General features: G+C 40.1%; 1 long non-coding RNA gene across 1 annotated transcript in view; it reads right to left on the reverse strand.

Annotated features, from left to right (window-relative positions):
* Positions 1 to 2,749: 2,749 nt before the first annotated feature.
* Positions 2,750 to 4,057, reverse strand: part of LOC119466852 — a 22,812-nt gene continuing 21,504 nt past the window's right edge. The window contains exons 2-3 of the long non-coding RNA XR_005195343.1: positions 3,434 to 3,544; positions 2,750 to 3,059 (exon numbers count right to left, since the gene is read on the reverse strand). This is a non-coding gene — a long non-coding RNA (uncharacterized LOC119466852). The remainder of the gene's footprint in view (positions 3,060 to 3,433; positions 3,545 to 4,057) is intronic.

Genomic DNA, 4,057 nt, shown 5'->3' on the forward strand with positions numbered 1-4,057 from the left:
ATGAGTTTGGAAGTGTTCTGTTTTTTTCAAAGTTTTGGGAAGATTGATATTAATATTTTAAGTGTTTAGTTGATTTTAGCAGTAAAACTCTGGCCTTTGGTTTTTATTGTTTTTGTTTTGTTTCTTACATCAGTTTCCTAGAACTGAAGATCTGTTCGGATTTTGTTTTGTCATGACTCGGTCCGTACGTCTTATGTTTGCAGACATCTGTCCACTTCATCAGTGTTATCCCAACTTACTTCCGTACCCTTAGACATCTTTAAGTAAAAGGTCTGAGGCATTGTGTTTTGCCGTTATTATGTTATATATTCTGCTGCTGTTGATGTGGTGGTCAGGTGTGGGACTATGGGACACATTTCATGGACCTATGATTTGGCTCCGTTTGTAGGAAGCCTGTGTCCCTGTGTTGTGACTTTTGTATTTCTCCCTCACCTCTGCTTAGTTGAGGCAAAAACAAGGGGATGGAATTAGTTATTTTCTCTACCCCAAGAGGTGTGGCTCTGGTAAAATCTCAATTAGGGTTTTGAAAAACAGTTTATTTTGAAGGCAGGACTTGTTAAGAATGTAATTCTCTGGGCATCTTCCAAAATAATGGCAGGGGGCTTTGGAAAGGAACAGGAGGATCACTTGAGGCCAGGAGTTTCAGACCAGCCTGAGAAACACAGCCAGACCTCATCTCCAAATAAATGATTAATAAATAAAATAATAAATCGATAGCTAGAGAGATGGGCCTTATTTCATTAAAATGAAAAGGCTTATTGCTGGTTTCCTTGCCTCAGCACATACCTGCTAGTGTCTAAGGCTATGTGCCATCCACTTCACTCATCCATTCCAATACTTACGGTGCTTGGGCGTCTTCAGGTTATTTTTTGCTCTTAGGAAAAATACTGCTCCAATTTTTTTTTTTTTTTTTTTTTTTTTTTCAAGATGGAGTTTTGCTCTGTCACCCAGGCTGGAGTACAGTGGTGTGATCTCAGCTCACTACAACCTCCACCTCCCAGGTTCAAGAGATTCTCCTGCCTCAGTCTCCTGAGTATCTGGGATTACAGGCGCATGCCACCACACCTAGCCAGTTTTTGTATTTTTAGTAGAGACGGGGTTTCACCATGTTGGTCAGGCTGGTTTCAAACTCGTGATCCGCCTGCCTCGGCCTCCCAAAGTGCTGGGATTACAGATGTGAGCCACCTCACTTGGCCTGTTCCAATAGTCTTTAAGCACAAATGCACAATAAACTACCTGGACATTAGAGAAAAATTACTGGGCTGCAGATTATGGTAAAGTTAAAATTACATGAAACAGCACTGCAGTGTATCTATTAACACCCCTTCTTCCTTCATGCGTATTTATTTATTTTCTATGGTCATCACCACTTAGGATTCTCAAATTGACTAATTTTCATACTTTTAATCAATGAGAAATGTCATGTAGTTGACATTTTATTTGGCTATTTCCTCATTGCCAAGGAAACGGACCTTTTTTCATACATGGTCTTTCATTTTCAGTTAGTTTATTTTCCTATGTTTTAATCGTGTTCGTTTTTACTCTACAAATTAATCCTTTTATATTGCATGTACTGCAGGTATTTTTCTCCTACTTTGTTCTTTGTCGTTTACCTTCCTAATTTTAGTATATTTAAATTTATCAGTATGTTCTTTTCATTGCTTACTCTTTTATTTTTTATTATTCTTTTATTTATTTTGAGACAGAGTCTCATTCTATGTCCCAGGCTGAGGCTGGAGTGCAGTGGCGTGATCTTGGCTCACTGCAACTTCTGCCTCTTGGATTAAAGCAATTCTCAGCCTCCTGAGTAGCTGGGATTACAGGCATGTGCCACCACACCTGGCTAATTTTGGGCATTTACTCAGCCTCCCGAAGTGCTGAGTAAATCCCAGCACTTCGGGAGGCTGAGATGGGTGGATCACGAGGTCAGGATTTCAAGACCATCATGGTCAACTTGGCGAAACCCCATCTCTACTAAAAAATACAAAAATTAGCTGGGCATGGGTGCCTGTAGTCCCAGCTCTCGGGAGGCTGGGGCAGGAGAATCGTTCGGAACCCGGGAGATGGAGGTTGCAGTGAGCCTAGATGGTGCCATTGCACTCCAGCCTGGCAAAACAGCAGGAGACTGTCTTTTTTTTTTTTTGGGACTGTCTCAAAAAAAAGTGTTCTGGTTTTATGTTTTATATTAAGTCTATAATAAATTGATTTGCCCATAAGTAGAGGTGATGAATTTTCCTAATTACATGTTTGTCCCTGTCCTATGTAATAAGGTGCTCTTGATTCTGCCACTCACTGTACAATGCCTCCCCTGAAATTAATCAATTTTGCATAATGCAAAATTGCTGGCCCATCGAAGACATTCTCCTTTCCTTTGATCTCTGCTAACACTGTGCTGTCTGGAATATTACACTTCGAAAATCTTTATGTACGTTAGACAAGCCATCACTGTGTTGGTTAGAAGACTTTGACAGTTGACTGATTTCATTATTCCTAATAGGTTAGTAAATGTCAAACTTTGTGATCAGCCATTTCAAAGGATAAGCAGTCTGAGGACCACTAATATTAACTCTCTTCTGCACACCAGGTAGCAGGACTTTCTTATGACAGGTACTAGAGTTTGACTCTACAAAGAAAAATTTGGGGCGACCTAGCAGCATAGAATTATGTGTGGAAGTTAGTATAGACAAGAGAGTGAAAGTTCGACCAAGTTGTAGAATAAATGTTTGGAGACTACAAAATCATGTTGATACAAGAGCTAGAAAGAAATTATTTAGGCAGATAGTGAGGCTAAAGGAGTCCTTGGCAAGGCTTTCCTTTTAACAAAAAGCAGCCCCCAAATCATTTCTTTTCTAACAGAGAGCAGCCTGAAAAATCAGGCCGCAAACATAGATAAGCGAGCTGGGAGCTTGCACGGGTGAATGCCAAAAGCTGTGCCAACAGAAAAGGGCTACCTCGGGGTCATACCTGTTCAACCTGGAAGCTTCATCATCCCTTTCGTTTGTCACCATGTGTACACTAAAGGAATAGGCAACATGGCACCAGCCAGGTGGATAACCCATCTGCATAATAAAAGATTATGGTAGGGGTGGCCAGATTCTCACATGTTATGCAAATGGTATACCTGGTCTGACCAATCTTTTGTGCCCTATGTAAATCGGACACTGCCTCCTCAAGTTCATGTATAAAACTCTCTGTATTTCACTGGAGAAGCAGCAACCCACTTCTCCGGGATGCCTCTCTCTGCAGCAGAGAGCTCATCTCTTTCTTTTACCTATTAAACTTCTGCTTAGAACCTCACTCTTTGTGTCTCCAGGTCCTAGTTTTCCGTGGCCATAAGACAACGACTTTCACAGGTATTTACCCCAGACGACGACATTGCTTCAATGTGAAGTCTCATGAATTGAGTCTAGAGGCCCAGTGAGGTCAGTCTCACCTGTCCTCCTCTGCACATATCTGGGATGTGTCACGGCTTGGTGGTCTTTGAAGATGTGGCTGGAACTTCATCCAGGAGGAGTGGGCTTTGCTGGATTTTTCCCTGAAGAATCTGTACAGAGATGTGATATGGGATGCCATCAGCACTTGAATTCTATAGGTGAGGATATGTTTTTCTTTTAGTCAATTAGAGAACAAGTGTTTCTTGGCCATCAATGCTGTTCCAAAATTTGGAATATAGAAAGGGAGTATTTTCATGAATTGATCAGGCGTGGCTACAGTGTACAATGAACCTACAATCCAGTAAGTTTTCCATACTTTCTAAATGATAATGATTTTTCTGGGTCTACATTTCAGGAAACAAATGGGAGAACCAGAACATTAAAGATCAATACTAAAACCCCAGGAGAAATCTAAGGTGATTTGCACTCACAAGAGGAAAAAAATGTCCCTTGAGGGGAATCTTGGCATGTTATCAATTTTTCAAACAAAATTTTCAACAAAAATATATACCTAATGTAACACAGATGTTGAAATGTTTGTAAAATAATTTGGAAACAGAACTAAGAAACTTTTTATATGGATGTTACATTTTTTTTTTTTTTTTTTTTTTTTTTTTTTTTTT

This window comes from Cebus imitator, unplaced genomic scaffold (assembly GCF_001604975.1).
Source record: "Cebus imitator isolate Cc_AM_T3 unplaced genomic scaffold, Cebus_imitator-1.0 Scaffold234, whole genome shotgun sequence".
Lineage (NCBI taxonomy): Eukaryota > Metazoa > Chordata > Mammalia > Primates > Cebidae > Cebus > Cebus imitator.